Consider the following 20813-nt stretch of genomic DNA (forward strand, 5'->3'; position numbering starts at 1 on the left):
AAATGAACACTATGAAATCCCCTCTGACCTAGCTCTTGTGTGCGAGGTGACCTGACTCATGCCAGAAGGCTTGTAGAACTCTCCTTCCAGGCAGAGAAGTTTAAAAAGGCTGGTTTGCCAGTGAAGAACACCAGGAGGGGCATACTTTATGTGTATCAAATTCTATGCAGTAGATATTTACTAAGACCTACCTAAATACATTCCACTGTGGTTAGAGAATATACTTTGTATTATTTCAATCCTTTAAATTTATTGAGACCCAAATGTGGTCTGTCTTCTTATTGGTTACTATTTGCATGGTGTCTCCTTTTACTTTCAACCTATTGGTGTCTTTGAAACTAAAGTGTGGTTCTTGTGGACAGAATGTAGTCAGATCATGTTTTTTGTGCATTCTGCCAGTCTCTGCCTTTTAATTGGAGCATCTAATCCATTTACATTAAATTACTAAGAAGTAGGATTTACATCTGCCATTCACTACCTATTTTTTTTTTTTTTTCACTACCTATTTTTATGTGATATATCTTTTTTGCTCTTCAATTTCTCCATTACTGCCTTCTTCTGTGTTAAATATTTTCTGGTATACTCTTTTTATTCCTTTGTTATTTCTTCCAATTTTCTTTCTGCCCTCCTTCCTCTCCTCTCATTTAGGAACTCCCATCATGTGTATGTTGGTGAGCTTGTTGATGTCTCACAGGTGTTTGAGCCTCTGTTCATTTTTCTTTATTCTTTTTCTTTTCTGATTCACAGACTGAATCATCTCAATCGATCTGTCTCCTGATTCATGAATCCTCTCTTCTGCCTGATCAAATCTGCTGTTGAGCCCCTCTAGTGAATTTTTCATTTCAGTTATTGTACTTTTCAACTCCAGAATTTCCATTTGGTTCTTTTTAAAAAATAATAATAATTTCTGTTTCCTTACTGATACTCTTATTTAAAGAGACATCATTCTCATGCTTTCCTTTATTTCTTCAGACATGATTTCCTGATGTTCTTGGAACATACTTAAAATAACTGTTGTCAAGTATTTGTCTAGAAAGTCCAACATCTGTGCCTACTCAGGGACAGTTTCTGTTGATTTTTTTTTCTTATATGAGCCATGTTTTCTTGTTTCTTTGCATGTATCACCAATTGTCATCAATTTTTTGTTCAAAGCTGGACATGGACATTTAAAACAATACAATGTAGCACTGTGGACACCAGATTCCCCCCTTCCTAGGGTCTGTTGTTGTGGCTGTCTGTTGTTGTTATTTGTTTAGTGACTTTTCTGAATTAATTCCGTAAAGTGTGTATTCTTCATCATGTGTTTCTCTAAACTGTCTGCTTGGTTAGCTTCATGATCAGCTAAAGACTAGATAAGGATTTCCTTAAGTGCCTAAAACCAATAAGTTTCCCAGTGTTTTCCAAGGGCTTGGAGTTATTTGCAGACTATTGGTTTTTAAGACTACCATGGAGCTAGGGTGGGGGTAATGGGAAAAGGTCAAGTTAAAACCCCACAAAGCTTGCTGTTCTTACCAAGATTCAACCACTTTTTTTGAATAAGCATTTTTCTGAATTGTTGCAAGCTTTTTGCTAATTTACAGAGTTCTGAAAAAGTTGATCCTGACAATTTTTGCTAGTTTTCTTTTATGGAGGCAGAATTTTCAGGGGTCCTTATTCTGCCATATTACTTTTTTAATGTCAGTAGACACTGTAGTAATAACCCCTCTTTCATTCCTGATTTAAGTAATCTGTGTTTTCTTTCTTTTTTCTTGATTAATCCATCTAATAGATTATTTATTTTATTAATTTTTTCAAAGAACCAGCTTTTGGCTTTAATTTTCTCTGTCTGCTCTTTTTTTCATTGATTTCTTCTCATATCTATTATTTCCTTCTATTTACTTTTGGTTTAATTTGCTCTTCTTTTTCAAGTTTATTAAGCTGGAACATCAGATCATTATTGTTAAACCTTCTTCTTGTCCAATATAGGTGTTTAAAAATATAAATCTCCCTCTAAGCACTGTTTTAGTTATATTCCACAAGTTTTGATAAGTGTTTTCATTATCAATTTCATTCAAAATATTTTCTAATTTCCTTTATAATTTCTTCTTTGTAATTTCTTTGTAATTACCTATGAAGATATGGCTTCATTTCCCACTATCTAGTGCTTTCCAGTATATCTTATTGTTATTAATTTCTAATATAATTCCATTTTAGTCAGCTCTACTATCTCAGATGTTTGTCTTTTGAAATATGTTGAGACTGGCAGGATGTTAATTTCAATATGATAATGAACTTGTCTATTTCTCACTTTGTATTTGTCCCTTTTTTCCCCCATGTATTGTGAAGCTTTATTATTAGGCACTATTATGCATTGGATTGTATCCTCCCAAAATAGGGTGGCTCTAATGCTTTGGCAGCCAACGTAAGCAAAATATATGTTGAAGTCCTAACTCCTGATTTAGACATACAGTTTTGGAGGTATAATCAATTAAGATGGGGTCATTACGGTGGGCCCTAATTCAACATGATATAGGAAAATGCCATGTGAAGACAAATTCAGATGCCACTGAAGGCAGAGATTGAACTGCTGTAGCTGCAAGCCAAGGGACACCAAAGATTGCCAGAAAATCCTCATAAGCTAGGAAGAAGCAAGAAAGGAGCCTTTCCTACAGATTCCAGAGGAAGCGTGGCCCTCCGATACCCTGATTTCAGACTTCCAGCCTCTAGAACTGTGAGAGAATAAATTTTTGTTTTACATCTCCTAGTCTGTGGTACTTTGTTATGGCAACGCTAGGAAACTAATACAAGTACGTACACATTGCATGGTATAGCTTTCTAACGTGTTAATTTCTTTTTGTTTTTTTGGTTTTTTTTTTTGCGGTACACGGGCCTCTCACCGCTGTGGCCTCTCCCGTTGTGGAGCACAGGCTCCGGACGCGCAGGCTCAGCGGCCATGGCTCACGGGCCCAGCCTCTTCGCAGCATGTGGGATCTTCCCGGACCGGGGCACGAACCCGTGTCCCCTGCATCGGCAGGCGGACTCTCAACCACTGTGCCACCAGGGGAGCCCTAACGTGTTAATTTCTATTTCTCTGTGTCTTTATGTTTAAAGTGTGTCTCTTGTATACTGAACATATTTGGGTCTTGCTTTTTATGCAGTCTGACAAGCTCAGCCGTTTAATTAGTGTGTTTAGTCCATTTGTATTTAACGTACTTATTGATTTTAAGTCCACCAAAACGCTACTTGTTTTTTGGTTGTCTCTTTGTGTTTTTTTCCCCTATGTTCCTCTTTTCCAGTCTTCTTTTGGACTAATCCAATATGCTATACATTTCATTTTCATTTCCTCTTATTGGCCTTTTGCCTATACTTCTATTTCTTTCTTTTTTTAAGTTTTTATTTTATATTTGAATATAGTTTTTTTTTCCAAAGGTCAATAACTGGACTTTAATGAATAATTCTGGTAAAAGCGTTTGTGCACAGATATGCAGGTATAAAACATATATCAAAAAAGAACAAAAAGAGGGCTTCCCTGGTGGCACAGTGGTTAAGAATCCACCTGCCAATGCAAGGGACACAGGTTCGAGCCCTGGTCTGGGAAGATCCCACATGCCGTGGAGCAACTAAGCCCGTGTGCCACAGCTACTGAGCCTGCGCTCTAGAGCCCGTGAGTCACAACTACTGAAGCCCGTGCACCTAGAGCCCATGCTCTGCAACAAGAGAAGCCACCGCAATGAGAAGACCACGCACCGCAACAAAGAGTAGCCCCTGCTCGCCGCAAATAAAGAAAGCCTGCGTGCAGCAATGAAGACCCAACGCAATCAAAAATAAATAAATAAATAGAATGAACAAAAAGATTCCTTCTCTCCTTAAGTACATCTTAGAACAGCCATGACTAAGTTTAACTTGATATATGTTTCAGAGTTTAAAACCCAAGAAACTAACAAATTTTTGCACAAGTTTAACTTGAGGCATATGCATTTATTGTCCTAACGCTGGAAATACTTTCTTGACATTTGATTTGATACTCTTATTGGCAAGCTTTGCCTTTTAAAAGTTTTCCTGGGAGAAAATACAAGAAAAAGGTATCTATCCAGATTACCCATCACTCTTTGAACATTACTTAGGAATAACACAATCTTAAAATAGCTCAATTTTGAAAAACACTGAGAAAATGCTGGAGTGTTACTCTTACACTCAGGATCTCTTTTTGAAAAAGAAATGAGTATAAAAAAGTAATTTTGTCCTGACATTGGTGGGATGAGACACATTTGTACTGTTCACAAATTCTACACACAGGACTGCCTGTTTTAAATAAGATCAACACAAATAGGGAACAAGAAGTAGAGAAGCCAACTTTAGGAGATGCATTCATTCCAGGGTACTTGGTTAATGCCTCTCGGGTTTTACCAGCGTATCTCTGAAAGGAGACGCACATCCTAATCTCACAGCTATTTAACAGTGATCACTTTCCTTATACACAGAAAATATGCTTACCTCTTTGACAGCTCCAGTCTTGACTGCAAAGAAAAGGTTATTACAAGAACCCAATTCTAGGTGCCCCAATTACATTTTATCATCACAAATAGCTCTCAGTGTTTCTAAACAGAGGATTATTGGCATTGCGTGTAACATAATTTTTAGTTGTGGGGGACCATTCCAGACACTTAGCATTCCTGTCCTATTCACTAAAAACCAGCAGTTTTCAAGGTTGCTGTGACAAACAAAAACATACCCATATGTTTCCAACTGCCCCTTAATGAGAATCACTGAGATCCAAGATTAAAATCTATTAACTTCCTGACTCCCACAGAAAGCAACTGCTTCATTACCTTCAGTAACAATGACTGAAGAGGAACACGTTGTTTAAAAAAACATTGTAATTAAATATTACTTTGGAAAGATAAGCTGATTTCTTCACATCCACAGTGATCTGAAAGGATTAGATGCACAATGTGCAAAACTTATCGTCCCCAATTGGACACATACAGTCACAGGAAAATGACTGTTTACCTTCTACTGGCAAATCTTACCCCATTTATCTTTAGTATAAAAATATGTCCACCCACTACAATAAGATAAAAAAACGTATAGATCTTCTTGATAAATTCCCTCACACTGATGTTCCTGGAAACTGCTGTTGTCTTTGCTCCAAAACTTGCTAATATAATAGCTGTTGCTGTTTCTGTAAAAACTGCACCACTTCTGGACTTCTTAGTAAGAAGTCTTTTTTGATTTAACACTTGTTCTGAAAGAGCAGGTCTTGCAGGTTGATCCCCAAAAGATCCTGTTCTCTGTTTAACAGTAGAGAGTATATTATCTGCACTTTCCTCAAGTTTGACGTTTCCCGCGCTGCCAGCCTGGGCGGCCGCACTGCAGTTCAGGGTTTGGTCACTTTTCTTCTTCTTGTGCTTATCCTTGTACATCTTGTTGCGATGTTTCTTGCACATTCACGGCTTGCGCTGTTTGGCCACCTGGCTCGTGGTCTCGCTGCAGCCCTCGTAGGTGCAGGTCTTGCTCATGAGGCCCCCGCCGCTGCCCCTGCCTCTGCCCCGGCCCCGGGTTCCCGCACTGCCGCCCTCTCCCCCAGAGTGGGTCTCCTCGTCCTCCAGATCCTCCAAACTAGCCGTGCTCTCGCCTCCCCCCGGGGTCCGAAGTGTCCAGCAGGTCTGTCTCATCTTCCCTCGCCTCCTCCTCGCCATCCCCCGCCACTTCGCACAGGTACCGAACGGGCTTGCCAGCCCTGGCGCCGCCCCGCCAGGGCCGGAGCCTGCCGCAGGACACATTTCGGCCGCAGCCTCGTCCTGCTCTCCACAGGGGCGCATCACCAGCAGGGTAAACTGTGAGGCCGCAGCCGGGACGGGGGCTGGAGCCGGGGCCTGGCCGGGGGCAGGGGCGGGGGCCCCCGGGCGGAGCGCCCCGCTAGCGGCGCCGGCCCCGCGCCCTCGGCGGCAGCCTGCACCTCCGTGCTGCTGAGACCTGGCGAGGTTCCACGACCCCAACCTTTCAGCACCTGCCGGTCCCAAGTGCACTTAGCAAACCAAGACCCGGGACCCGCGAGAGGAAAAGGGGCTGGAATATAGTTGATTAACAATGTTGTGTTAGTTTCAGGTGTACAGCAAAGTGATTCAGTTATACATATACATGTATCTATTCTTTTCCAAATTATTTTCCATTTAGGTTGTTACATAATATTGAGCAGAGTTCCCTGTGCTATACAGTAGGTTCTTGTTGGTTATCCATTTTAAATATAACATTGTGTACATGTCAATCCCAAACGCCCTAACTATCCTGTCTTCCAGTTACATTTCTGGTGGTTGTTCTAGGGATTATAATTTGCATCCTTAACTCATCACAGTCTATTTAGAATGAATATATTAAATGAATGAATATGTAAAATATGAGAATCTTATTACATTAAAATTTTATTTACCACCTCTTTTGCTATTGTTGTCATGTATTTTACATAGACATACATAATAAACCCCACACTATCGTGAAAGTCATTAACAAGGAAGTCATTAGACTAGGGTGGCTCTAACGCTTTGGCCCCCAAAGTAAGCAAGCCAAAACCTAAGCCAGAGTCAATTTCTATAAACGCCTCAAGGGTAAAAAATCAAAACTTGAGAACAGCCAATCACAAACAGCCAACTAGACTTTCCCAGATAATGCAACTGCTCAAGCTAGAGCCAGTTAAATAATGTCCTTGCTTTGCTCCTGCGACTGCTCTGTAAAAGCCTTTTCCCTTGGCTCCAGAGAGTAGCGTGCCCTCTAACCAGTTTCAGTTTGGCACTGCCTGATTCAAATCAATGTTCGCTCCAATGAACTCTTCAAAAGTTTAATGTGCCTCAGTTTATCTTTTAACAGTATTATATTATTACATTTACTTTATGTTTTTATAAATTTATTTATTTATTTTTGGCTGTGTTGGGTCTTTGTTGCTGTGCGCGGGCTTTCTCTAGTTGTGGCGAGCTGGGACTACTCTTCGTTGCAGTGTGCGGCCTTCTCATTGCGGTGGCTTTTCTTGTTGTGGAGCATGGGCTCTAGGCGCAGAGGCTTCACTAGTTGTGGCACACAGGCTCAGTAGATGTGATGCACAGGCTTAGTTGCTCCCCGACATGTGGGGTCTTCCCGGACCAGGGCTCGAACCCGTGTCCCTTGCATTGGCAGGCGGATTCTTAACCACTGCGCCACCAGGGAAGTCCCCATTGTGGGTGATATATTTTAAGAAGTCTGGATTACATTGTCTTCCTTTAAAGGGTATTGATTTTTGTTCTGGTAGGTAGTTAAATTACAGGTATATACTTTTGGCCATTTTAGCCTTGGTTTTATTCTTTATTAGAGTGGGTGTATTTCAGTTTGGACCTTTTTTTTTTTAATAAGTTTATTTATTTATTTTTATTATTATTTATTTATTTATTTTTGGCTGCATTGGGTCTTCGTTGCTGCACGCAGGCTTTCTCCAGTTGGGTAGAGTGAGGGCTGCTCTTTGTTGTCGTGCGCGGGCTTCAGTAGTTGTGTCACGTGGGCTCAGTAGTTGTGGCTTGTGGGCTCACTAGTTGTGGCACACGGGCTTAGTTGCTCCACGGCATGTGGGATCTTCCCTAACCAGGGCTCGAACCTCTGTCCTCTGCATTGGCAGGTGGATTCTTAACCACTGCACCACCAGGGAAGTCCCTCAGTTTGGACTTTAATCTTAGAGCTCAGCCCTTAAACTAAGACATATTCCTGACTCCTAAATTATGTCTTTTCTGGAGTCTCACCTGAAAGTCCAAAGTGCTCATAGAAGTCTCTGCACTCTGGCTTGGCCAGACACTAATACCTCTCAAAACAGCTCAGAACAGCACAACCTCTAGTATCACCATTCAGCTCTCAGCCCACAACAGATCATCTTTGCTAGGCCTCACAGAACCTCACCCTGTGCCTGTGCAGCCTAGCTCTCACCCAGGGACCATGGTGAATTCCTGTGCAACTTCCTCTTCTTTAATAACCTGCCCCCAATTTTCAGCTGCTTTAGTAGCCCAGTAACCCACTCCCTGCCCCCTCAGCTCAGCACACCATCCTTCCACTTAGGATTCACCTCCACGTACCACAGAAGAAATCTGCGATGATTGTGAGGCTCACTTCACATGTTTCTCATCTCTCCAGTATCATACCCCTACACCAACCATCTTTTGCTTGAAAAAAGGTGCATCACATATCTCGTTCAGTTCTATAGTTGTTCAATGAGAGGGAATCTTGTGCCAATTACTCTGTTATAGCCAGAGGTGGACATTATTATGTCTTTTTTTACTTTTTTAAAAAAATTTATCTTCTCATTTCTAATTTCTCTTTATTTATTTTATTTATTTGTTTTGGCTGCGTAGGGTCTTAGTTGCAGCATGCAGGATCTTTGTTGAGGCATGTGGGAATCTTTCTTGTGGCACAGGCTCTTCTTGTGGCCACAGGCTTCTCTCTAGTTGTGGCATGCGGGTTCTCTCTCTAGTTGTGCTGCTCAGGCTCCAGGGCACGTGAGCTCTGTAATTGCAACACACAGGTACTCTCATTGAAAAGTGTGAGCTCAGTAGTTGTGGCGCACTGGCTTAGTTGCCCTGCGGCATGTGGGATCTTAGTTCCCCGACCAGGGATCGAACCCACGTCTCCTGCATTGGAAGATGGATTCTTTACCACTGGACCACCAGGGAAGTCCCCTATTCTGTCTTTTTTGACATCAGATTCTTTCAGAACTTTTTGTTTCTCATGTTTTTTGTTTTTGTTTTTTTAATATTTATTTATTTTGGCTGCACTGGGTCTTAGTTGCAGCACATTGGATCTTCGTTGCGGCATGCAGGATCTTTTAGTTGTGGCATGTGGGCTTCTTAGTTGTGGCACGTGGACTCTTAGTTGTGGCATGTGAACTCTTAGTTGTGGCATGCATGTGGGATCTAGTTCCCCAACCAATGACGTGTCCCCTGGGTTGGGAGCATGGAGTCTTACCCACTGGACCACCAGGGAAGTCCCTGTTTCTCATGTTTTTGATGCTCCTTTCTACTGGGGCCCTAAGCTTAGGCCTAGCCCACCATTTGGATAATCCAGCACCACCCTGTCTCCTATTCCAATTTTTTCCCACTCTATCTTCTAATCCTAAAAATAGATTAAGATCAAGAGAATAAGGAGACAAGCCACAGAATGGGAGAAAATATTGGCAAAACACATAGCTGGCAAAAGACTGTTACTCAAAGTATACAAAGAACTCTTAAAACTCAATAATAAGAAAACAAACAACCCAAATAAAATATGGGAAAAGACCTGAACAAGCATTTTACCAGAGAAGATATACAAATGTCAAATAAGCATATGAAAAGGTGCTCCACGTGATATGTCACCAGGGAAATGCAAATTAAAGCAAAGAAATACCAGTCTACATTGATTAGAATGGCCCAAATCTAGAAGCCTGACAACACCCAACAGGAACTCTCCTTCATTGTTGCTGGGAATACAAACATGGTACAGCTACTTTGGAACAGTTTAGCAGTTTCTTACAGAGCTAAACATAGTCTTACCATTCAATTCAGCAATCATGCTCATTGACATTTACCCAAAGGAGTTGAAAATTTATATCCACACAAAAGCCTACACACAGAAATTTATTTCAGCTTTATGCATAATTGCCACAACTTGGAAGCAGTCAAGATGTCCTTCAGTAGGTGAATGCGTAAATCAACTTTGGTACATCCAGACTATGGAATATTATTCAGCTAAAAAGAAATAAGCCATCAAGTTATGACATGGAGGAAAGTTAACGTGTATTACTAAATGAAAGAAGCCAAGGCTACATACTGTATGATTCCAATTATATGACTTCTTGGATAAGGCAAAATATAGGGAGACTCTACAAAGGATTAGTGGTTTCCAGAGGATTTTTAAGGTTATGAAACTATTCTGTGTGATACCATAATGGGGGGTACATGTCATTTAGTAATACATTTAGTAAATGCATTTAGTAAAACCCATAGACTGTACAACACCAAAGTGAACCTTAGCACAAACTATGGACTTTGAGTGATAATGATGTATCTATGTAGGTTCATCAATTGTAACAAATGTACCACTGTGGTCTCTGATGTTGCATGTGTGGGGTCAGGGGTAGATGGGAACTCTCCCACAGTACAGTTTTTTGCTGTGACCCTAAAACTGCTCTAGAAAGAAAGTCTATTTTGAAAAATGGATTAGGAGTCAAAATGATGCTGGATTAAACAAATGCTAGAGGGAACTCCAGCTAAAGGAAATGTAACACACTTAGGGAATTTCCAGGAGAATGTGTTGTTTACATGGGTTATGAAGCCACCTAAAGCTAGACAGAGTTCATTTATACTTAGAACATTAGCCCATTCTTTTAACTGGACTCACAGAGGAAGCAATAGTTCTACGAATTCAAAACATCAAATAATTGCTTAACAACAAACACGATGGGCATTTTAGAGCCCAGGAGTTTATCATCCTGAGTAGTATGCTTTAGACTAATTTTAAAAATGAGTTGTGGGGCCTCCCTGGTGGCGCAGTGGTTGGGAGTCTGCCTGCCAATGCAGAGGACACGGGTTCGTGCCCCGGTCCGGGAAGATTCCCGCATGCCGCAGAGCGGCTGGGCCCGTGAGCCATGGCTGCTGAGCCTGCGCGTCCGGAGCCTGTGCTCCGCAACGGGAGAGGCCACAGCAGTGAGAGAACTGCGTACCACAAAAAAAAAAAAAAAAGAGTTGTATTTCTATGCATTTTATCCCCAATGATATTCATTGTGGCTTTTTTTCATAACAGCAACCCGGAAACTATCTAAACATTTAGTAATAAAGGACTGCTTAAGTAAATTGATACATCCATGTGATGTGACAGTATACGAACCTTCACAAAGATGCTACAGGCGAATATTTAAGGACATGGGGGAATACTTTCATGACAACTTTTTTTTTTGTTTAGTTTTTGAGGTGATTGTATTTTTATTCTAGCTTTAATTCCATTTTAAGAAAAACAGTTTGCTAAAATGTTTTATTAAAAATTATGAAACATTTGGGGAAAACATATTTTAACTTTGTTTCCCTATCTCTCATTTTTTTTTCTTTTGAGAAAGACCAAAGACACACCATCATTTTGCATCTGTTATATTTACTTATATTCTTTTTTGTTGCTATTGTTCTAGCCATGATGTGATATTCTAGGTGAAGTTTTTAACCACTATATAGCAACATCATTTGGGAGTAGGTTAAATAGCCATTTGCATGTATTGATTTTATATTTCTAGATATTAATGTTTTTCTTTTTTGGTTTTCTTGAAGTATAGTTGATTACTGTTGTGTAATTTCTGCTATACAGCAAAGTGATTCAGTTATACATATATATATATATTCCTTTTTTATATTCTTTTCCATTATGGTTTATCACAGGTTATTGAATATTAGTCCCCTGTGCTATATAGTAGGACCTTGTTGTTTATCCATTGTATATATAATAGCTTACATCATGATAACATTTTTTAATTTTTTTTTTATTTTTTGCGGTACGCAGGCCTCTCACTGTTGTGGCCTCTCCCGTTGCGGAGCACAGGCTCCGGACGCGCAGGCTCAGCGGCCATGGCTCACGGGCCCAGTCGCTCCACGGCATGTGGGATCTTCCCGGACCGGGGCACGAACCCGTGTCCCCTGCATCAGAAGGCGGACTCTCAACCACTGCGCCACCAGGGAAGCCCCATGATAACATTTTTAAGTGAACAAAGCAACTTGCAGAAGAGTATATACAATTTGATCCTGTTTCATTTAAATTTATTTGTGTGTAGAAAGAGGTTATATATCAAAATGTTTAGTTATTTGTGGGTAAATGTATTATGGGCATTTTTCTTCTTTATCATTTATGCATTTTCTAAATTTTTACAATGTATATATTGTTTTTAAGAAGAAAAATATATAATTTTTAAAATGAGTTGAATGATATGAACAAAAAGGAGTTAATGTTAGAAATAGGGAAGATGGTTGATTTTTATCAACTTTATTTCCACAGAAGAATGATGGTTCATGACATTAAGCAAAATGTTATTACATTAAATTAGAAGCATACTAATCTTCTCATAACGTGCCCCCCCGCCCAAAAAAAGAAAGTAGTAAGTGAACAGTATTTTCTAGAGTTTACCCTTCTTCTATAGGAAATGGCCAGGTATGCCTCTTATATACCAGGAGCTTTGTATCAATTTTTTAGGAACCTTCACAACTCTGAGTTTGCGTTCTCCTTCAGCTCCCCGTTTCTTCGGAGCTGTTAAGTGACTTGTCCAAGTTCCTATGACTTTTATATGAGACATCTGTTAAAAACAAACAAAAACAAACAAACAAAAAAACCCCAACAACCTACATTATAAGATTCCGAAATACACACTTAAGCGGCTTAAGATTCTTGTTGGTATAGCACAGTGGTCAAAGACACCGACACCAGCTCTGGAGCTCAGAATAGCTGGTTTCAAATCCCAAGTCTGCCGTTTATTCTGTGTGTCTTCTGGACAAATTACTTGGCTTCTTGGTGCCTCCATGTGTTAGCCATAAAAGGGAGGCAACTTGACTTAGGGTTTCTGTGAGGATCAAATGAGTGAAGGTATGTAAAGCACTTAAAACAGTAAGAACTCAATAACTGATAAAGGTCAGCTGGAGCGCAATGTCACATCCATTCTCTTCCATCCTACGAGCCAGATCGTTGCTCAGATGCAGTATTGTGACTGGAAAGCAGGGCTCCAACTCTGCTGATCTATTGTTCTTAGCTCCTGTCTGCCAGGGAGCCCTCAGTAGTTTAAATCGCCATGGCCTCTGAGGGTGTGCGACCTGCAAAAAGCCACCTTGAGGGTATGATGACAGCGTTCATATACTCCTTCAGTTAAATGAGCCAAAAGAAATTCTCTAAAGTTGGAGTTTTTCATCTGAGGTCCTTGGATCTCCAGTGTTACCAAGGTATTTAAAACTGTGTTTGTGGCTGTCCTTCAAACCCACACAGTAAAATCAGGGACATTATATTATAGTTGTACCTCATTTGGAAACAAAGATGGTATCTCCACTTTGTCCACCAAACTTGGCTGTTTCCAGAAATTAAATCTGGAATTCAAAATAGAAGATTAGCCATATTTTTATCACTGTCATTACTGTAATTATTTGACTAGCTTTCTCTAGATTGTTGCCCAAAAGGAGATCCAAAGAGGGTTGGCAGACTGGCAGTTTTACTGCAATAAGTGTTTGGAAATCCAAGGGTTTTATAAGACAGCATTTGTTTTAAAAAATGGGAAGGGGGAGCATGTTACCTATATTTCTCCTATTTCTATATTGTTGTTAAAAATCTCAATATGACCATGCATGACACATCATACATTTGGATTTATATGGAAGGGAAAAAAAAAACTAAAAATATTTCACTGGTTATTATCATAAAGAAATTTAAAAAAAAAAGCAGCAAGACCCTTATGTTGCACACAGAGCAGCTCATTCTAATTATTTATTAAGAGGCCAAAAATACATTCTGGAACTCAATTGTGCTTGGCTTTTTTTACCTAATGATTTTGCAAGAGCTCATTCTTAAGAGATTTAGCTCCAAACCTTTTGCTCAGCTCCTAACAGTGGAATTTTGTTTGTTTGTTTCTTCTTGCTCAGCTACTAACCACGTGATGGGGAGGTGGGACCCTGCACGTTTGGCCACACCCCATCAGCTGCTGGCAACTGGCCACTGCCAGGTCTGGATGTCTGCGGAGGCACCATGATTGAGGCCCTGGGTCACATTTCCTTGGTGTCCCCCAGGCTCTCCGCCCCCACAGAGGGTTATGCTTTTGGACAATTGCAGATCCCTTATTCTTTCCCCCGTCGCCTGGGGTAACTGTGGAGCCTCAGGAAGACAGAAACATCTATGACGGTCAAGGTTTGCTGTACGTTTCTTACTCCACGTTGGAAATCCGTCAGGGCCTGTATCACACTAAGCTGCTTCTGCATCTTCTCTCCCCGCGCCCATCCCAACCCTACAACTTCTGTCCTTCCTGTTGCCCAGTAGTTCTGCTTTCTGATGTTTTCCTAAGTAACATTCCTACTGATACCATATCCCTTTAAAACCTACTACAAAATGATACAGGTATGGCATGCTTGTGGCAATACATTTACAGAGAGGAAGGATTAAAACAGTGAAAAGCCCCCGTCCATCAGTCCCTCTGTGCAGAGGCGACCACTATTAAGTTTCACAGAAGTCCTTCCAGAATATTTTTATCCATATCCTGTATCAGGAACCTCTTTTCTAATGCAAATGGGAAATATACTCTATAACTATATTATGTGCTACAATTTGCATTTTCACTTAATACTACATCTATGTCTTCCCTGGACTCTTCTACTGCTGGGGAGGTGGTAGAGCTCAGTGGTTAAGAGGACAGACCCCGAAGCGGACAACCTAGATCTGGACCCCAGCTCCTTCATCTGCTAGCTGTGTGATCACAGGCAAGGGACTTAACCTCTGTGCCTCAGTTTGCTCTTCTGTAGAAAGGAAATACTAACAGTTCCTATCTCATGTAAATGAATTAACACATGTAAAGTGCTTAGAAAAACATCGGGCCCAGAGCTGTCGTCATCTCCTCTATTCTCCAAACTTCCCTGTCACGATCTTCTCATCTCCAGCCGTGGGTCTCAGTCTGGGGCCCCTCCTAGGCTATGAGGATGACCGGGCCAGCATGGTGGTAGGGCTGCTCAGAGCCGCTCAGGCCATGCTGGGTCCATTTCCTGCTCCTGAATGAACTGCTGTGTCATGAAACAGTGTCCAAATGTGTGAGGTACCCAAAGGGCTCATGGCATCCTGTGTGCCAAGACTTGGATCCCCACAGCTTTGGGCCAGCCAGAACCCATGGGTGGCCACCTCTGGCCCCTAACAGCGTCATTTTCTTCTCCCAGTATGCCCTACCAATATAATTTTCTATGTGAGCCCCTGTGTAAGAAAGGTCACAAAGCACTGCTCACAGCACTCACTGAATGTATCAGTCCTGGCCCAAATAAAACATTCGGCCTCTGAAAGCCCTAAGCCAGCCCCCAGTTGTAGTAGCTGTGTCACTCCCTTTTTCCTCTGCAATGAAAGCCCCCAAGAGAACGCTTCATAGCAGAGAGCAGGTGTAGTCAAGCAGAAGTCCCTTTGAGTAGTCTGATGGGCAGGGCAGTGCCAGCGTTCCGCCTGTGTCCTCCTCTGCCTCAGTACTTGGCAGATCTTCCTGTGCACGCGTCCCCTGTTTGGTTGGGGTTTGGTTAATGCAACTCCTGACACAGCAGGTCTGGGGTGGGCGGAGACCCTGCATTCCTAATCAGCTCCCAGGAAGGGGCCGCTGCTGATGTGCGGACCCACGGAGCAGCAAGGTCTTGCCTTAGCCTGCTGAACCCTTTCCCTCAGTGTTTGAAACCCAGGAGCCAAGAGAGTGGTCTGTGCCATTGACCCTGAGGCTGTATCTCAGCGAAACCGACCTGGTTCAGTGGAAACTTGCTGGCTGAGATGTGTAACCAACACAACCAATGCCTTTGGACTCTGTTATGATGGGTTTGTTTTTTAAAAGAAAAAAATTCAGACATTACCTTATAGCCACATTTCATATAGTAAAACCCTCCCCAAACCCTGCCCCAATCCAGTCACTTAACACGTGGGGTAGCATTACTGCAAGGTTAACAAATTTACCAGCCTGTGTGTCCTGCAGAGCAAACTGCCAATCCCCTTATATCCCAAATGCATTTTTTCTGCGATTTCATTATACTTATGTTCCCATAATCTCTCACTGGTTCATCTCCGAATGACTTTTCTGTTAACTGGAACAAAACAAAACAAAACAAAAAACCACCTGAGTTGTTTTCTTAATATAACCACTTTGAAAGTGGAGATCATGTGTTCTAAGTGGCTAGAACCCTGGAAGAAAAGCTGTACCACTCAAACGTTAGAATAAGACACAACAGTTTGGAGATAATGGGTGGATGCGCAGAAATCTCCAAGCCTCCTATTCTAAAAAGCATCACTGATGAGAATTAGATGACTGACTTCCTCCTACCTGCAAGAGGAAATTAGAGAAAATCTAAACATGACAAATATGATATGAAATATGACACAAGTTATTTCTAACAGGTGAAAATAAATTAAAAATAAGGGGGTTCAAGTGCTACCAAAAATTTGGAGCAAGTCACATAATGGAAACATAAATGATAACTAATGTCTCATCAAGCGCTTACCATGTGTCAGGGCCTGTGACATTAGTATCTCACTCAGTCCTCACCACACTCCTATTGGCGGATATTGTGATGAGGAAAATCGAGGCTCGGAGAGGTTAGATAACTTGTCTTATGAAAAAACTACTAAGAAGAGTATAAGGCAGAACTGTACCTGGTTCATCAGACGCCAGCACCCATGTTCTAACCACAAGCATCTCTGTTATTTCACCTATGCTGAGTCTGCCGTTTCAGGGTAAAATGGAGGTTGGGCTTCGTTATTCCAAAGGTGGCTTCTGGCTTTAACATTTTATGACCCTACAATGACCGAAGATTGTATGCTTAGATTCCAGTAAAGACTCACAGTTCGGGGCTTCCCTGGTGGCGCAGTGGTTGAGAGTCCGCCTGCCGATGCAGGGGACACGGGTTCGTGCCCCGGTCCGGGAGGATCCCACATGCCGCGGAGCGGCTGGGCCCGTGAGCCATGGCCGCTGAGCCTGCGCGTCCGGAGCCTGTGCTCCGCAACGGGAGAGACCACAGCAGTGAGAGGCCCGCGTACCGCAAAAAAAAAAAAAAAAAAGACTCACAGTTCAGACCGGAGCTTTATTTCTCCCTTGAGTCCACTGGGACACGGAAGAGATGATATTCTCCTGGCTGACGCATTCCCATGGGGGTGCCTGGATTGTTTAAAGAGCTGCTCACTGTAACCCCACTCTCATTTAGGCAATGAATCTTTAGAATGAACATCTTAAAACAGGATACCTAAATATAACTTGAAAGTGAAATGAATCCACCATGAAGAATATCCTATGCTAATACTCAGTAGTGACTTTTCTTTCTGAAGTTTAAGTTGGAGTTTACTTCATTTTTATTTTTTTATTTAATGGGGCCGCGCTGTGTGGCACGGAGGATCTTGGTTCCCTGACCAGGGATAGAACCCGTTCCCCCTGCAGTAGAAGCACAGAGTCTTAACCACTGGACCGCCAAGGAAGTCCCAGAGTTGGAGTTTATTATTATTATTATTATTATTATTTGGCCACTCCACACGGCTTGTGGGATTTAAGTTCCCTGACCAGGGATCGAACCCAGGCCCTTGGCAGTAAGAGCAAGGAGCTCTAACCTCTGGACCGCCAGGGAATTCGCCAGAGTTGATTAATTAGCTTCTTTTAAGTCTTACTAAAGTCTTAAGAGTAGACCAATACTTTCTGAACGTAACATTTTCAAGCATTACTTTAACATTTCATTATAAATCTAAGGGTGGGTTAGTCTCACTCTACAAATGAAGACACTCACCCTTTGTCACCCAGCTCAGATGAGGACGCAACTCGGATTTCAAAACCCGTTTTCTTTCCACTATGACAGCAGTTCTCCAGATGTAGTCTGTGGACTCCTGCAGGTCCTCTAGATGCTTTTGGGGGGCTCTGTGAGGTCAAAACTCCTAAGACATCATTTCTCTTTTCACATCTTGATGTTTGCAATGATGGTGCAAAAGCAACAAAGTGCTGCACTTGAGCACCAGTCTAGTCAGTGGTGTCCTTGGCCTCACTCACAGTAGGAAAGGAAAAAAAAAGCCAGTTGCACTTAAGAATGTCCCTGATGGAGCAGAGACGATTGTTATTAAGTCGTGACCCTTAAAGGCACAGTTTCCACAGCATACCGCAGTACAGCAGTTGTCTTAAGAAAAACCACTCGTGCAACTGGTCCCATTGTGAGCTGGACTGCCCCATTTTTCAGGGAACACCAGTGTTACTTGAAATAAGTACAGACAGAAAATCAGTGGTCATTCTGACATGGGTATTGGCAGACATTGCCTTGACAATGAATGAAGTGAGCCTCTCACTTCAAGAACAACTGACAGTGTTAGCTGCCAATGAAAAAATTTGAGCTTTCAAGCAAAAATTAGAATTTTGGAAAACTCCTATCTGCTATAGTGAGCTGATAGCTTCCCACTACTTAAAGACTTTTCTGATGAGATGAGGTGCTTGGCAGTATTAATAAGTGTAATTTAAAAATACTGCATAATTAAATGTGTCAGGATTTGAAAGATGGCAGATATCCAGCAACTCTCCCAACAAGGTATGATCACAACCCAGGGGGTGAGGGTATTGCAGACTCTTCCTTGGGGGCTCTATCTCAGCCCTAGGGATTGTGGCTGCCCCTCATATATGACTCCAGCCCCTGCTATAGTTAGTAGTTCTCTGGTTGAATTACCGTGTGGTCTCTCTCTCTCCTGATTGGATCGAGGCTGATACAGCTGGCCTTGCAGGCAAGCGCTGAGATCAGTCACCAGGGAAGAAAACCAAACCCAACAGTCACTGCTGTGAAGGGAAGAGATCAAGGAGAGGGGCACGACCAACCACCCTCCTCATCTTTGTCAACAGCAACAGCTGTCTATTTGACACGGAGGAGGGCGGGGATGCGGTTTGAAGGAGAAAGTTTGGAACAGCTGCTTTTAGATATAAATAAAGAATTGAAAATTAGACTCAAGGGCTTCCCTGATGGCGCAGTGGTTGAGAGTCTGCCTGCCAATGCAAGGGACACGGGTTCGAGCTCTGGTCTGGGAAGATCCCACATGCCGCGGAGCAACTAGGCCCGTGAGCCACAACTACTGAGCCTGTGCGTCTGCAGCCTGTGCTCCGCAACAAGAGAGGCCGCGACAGTGAGAGGCCCGCGCACCGCGATGAAGAGTGGCCCCCACTTGCTGCAACTAGAGAAAGCCCTCGCACAGAAACGAAGACCCAACACAGCCAAAAATAAATAAATAAATATTTTTTTAAAAAAAGTAAAATAAAATAATTTTTTAAAAAGATTTTTAAAAAAAGAAAGAAAATTGGACTCAAATAGTACCTACATCTCCAGCAGGCTAGTTCTTTCACCAGTGCAAAGAGTTTTCGTGACGTCATCCCTTCAGAACAGTTAAAGGACTAGGGAGTGAATGACCCAACCGGTTCAGGTTTGGAAGCTTAAAAAATAGTTAACAGGTGATGAAGTTACCATCACAGTGTCCAAGATGAGGACAGCAAAGAGGAGACCAATCATATCAGTGATGTGAGTTGAACTGGAGAGCTTGAAGGTTTCACAAGAAGAGGAAAAAGACCCAGTGTGAAATTGGACCAAGTCAGGGTCAGAGTCTTTCTATATAGAGTTGAACAGCTGAGAGCTAAAACAGTTTAGAACTTAACAGTGACCACGGTCACTGCAGCATTATTTACAATAGCCAAGATGTGGAAACAACCTAAGTGTCCATCCATGGTATGTATCATGTGGTAATACATACCATGGAGTATTATTCAGCCTTAAAAAAGGAAATCCTGCCTATGTGACAACATAGATGAACCAAAGGGCATTATGCTAAGTGAAATAAACCAGTCACAGAGGGACAAATACTGCATGACTGCACTTACATAAGGTATCTAGAAAAATCAAACCCATAGAAGCAGGGAATGGTGGTTTCCAGAGACTGGAGCTAGCGGAAACGGGGAGCTCTTGTTCAATGGGTATAAAGTTTGTTATGTGAGATGAATGCATTCTAGAGATCTGCTGTACAATATAGTTAGCAATACTGTATTGTGCACTTAAAATTTTTTGTTAAGAGGGTACAAAACAAAACCAAAACAAAACCAAAACAAAACCAAAACAAAGTGTATGGAAACTTTTGGAGGTGACAGATATTTATTACCTTGATTGTGGTGATGGTTTCATAACTGTGTGCATTTATCAAATTGAATAAATATGTGCAGTTTTTGGTATATCAGTTATAACTCAATAAAGCTGTTTTTTTAAAATTTTTAATCCAAACCAAAACAATAAACACTTGATTAAAGAAAAAAAGAAAAAAGAACTTAATGGTGAGGAGACAACCTGAAGATGGACAAAACTGGGCCATGGGGCCAGAAAGGTAATTAGCCAGAAGGTTCACATGAGCTCCCAAGGATAAAGGCAGCAAGGGGAAATGTGAGGCAGGCACCCTGATGCTGCTTACACTCAGGCCAAGACAGAGCCTCTTTAGGGACAGCCACCATCCTGCTCTGAAATGACACTAGACTCTCCCTCTTCTGGTTGGGTGGTCTTTGGCAAGTTATTCAATTTTGAGTTGAGAGGAGTTAGATGAGTCACTGCTGTGAGCCCAGAGAATAATCCTAGAATAATACGGGCTGGCATCAGGAACTGTGCTTCTGGACCACCAGTCCAGGAGCAGCGAGGCACACTCAGTCCCTGGCATGGGCTTTTTGCCTAGCACCTATGTTTTCACCTCTCCTCTTCTCTGTCACTCCTAGAATAAACCGTATTGTTTAGAGTTTCCACAACTGAAAATTATGTCTGATTTCGAGCAGTAAGAAATACATTTACATTTTACATGGTGATCCAGGACACCTGGATATGGCATATGGCTATATGTAAATTACGTCTTTCATAAAGCAAACTGAAATTTACTAAATGTGGTGCACTATTTTTCTATTCTATTTCATTTTTCAAAATGCAGGTCATGACCCCCTAAATCAATACCATGACTCTTCTAGTAGACTGCTATTCATAGTTTGAAAACCACCACCATAGAGGAAAAAGGTGACTAATAAACTGATTATAATCTGAAGAAAAGACACCCTGAGGTCAACACTCTCCTGTGGTCTA

The 20813-nt window shown here is 41.8% G+C and overlaps 1 pseudogene; it reads right to left on the reverse strand.

Moving 5' to 3' along the window:
* Nucleotides 1-4927: 4927 nt before the first annotated feature.
* Nucleotides 4928-7760, reverse strand: LOC113609653 (regulatory factor X-associated protein-like; annotated as a pseudogene).
* Between the last annotated feature and the right edge of the window lie 13053 nt (nucleotides 7761-20813).

This window comes from Aethalodelphis obliquidens, unplaced genomic scaffold, assembly GCF_003676395.1.
Source record: "Aethalodelphis obliquidens isolate GAN/ISIS:26980383/991018 unplaced genomic scaffold, ASM367639v1 scaffold58, whole genome shotgun sequence".
Taxonomy (NCBI): domain Eukaryota; kingdom Metazoa; phylum Chordata; class Mammalia; order Artiodactyla; family Delphinidae; genus Aethalodelphis; species Aethalodelphis obliquidens.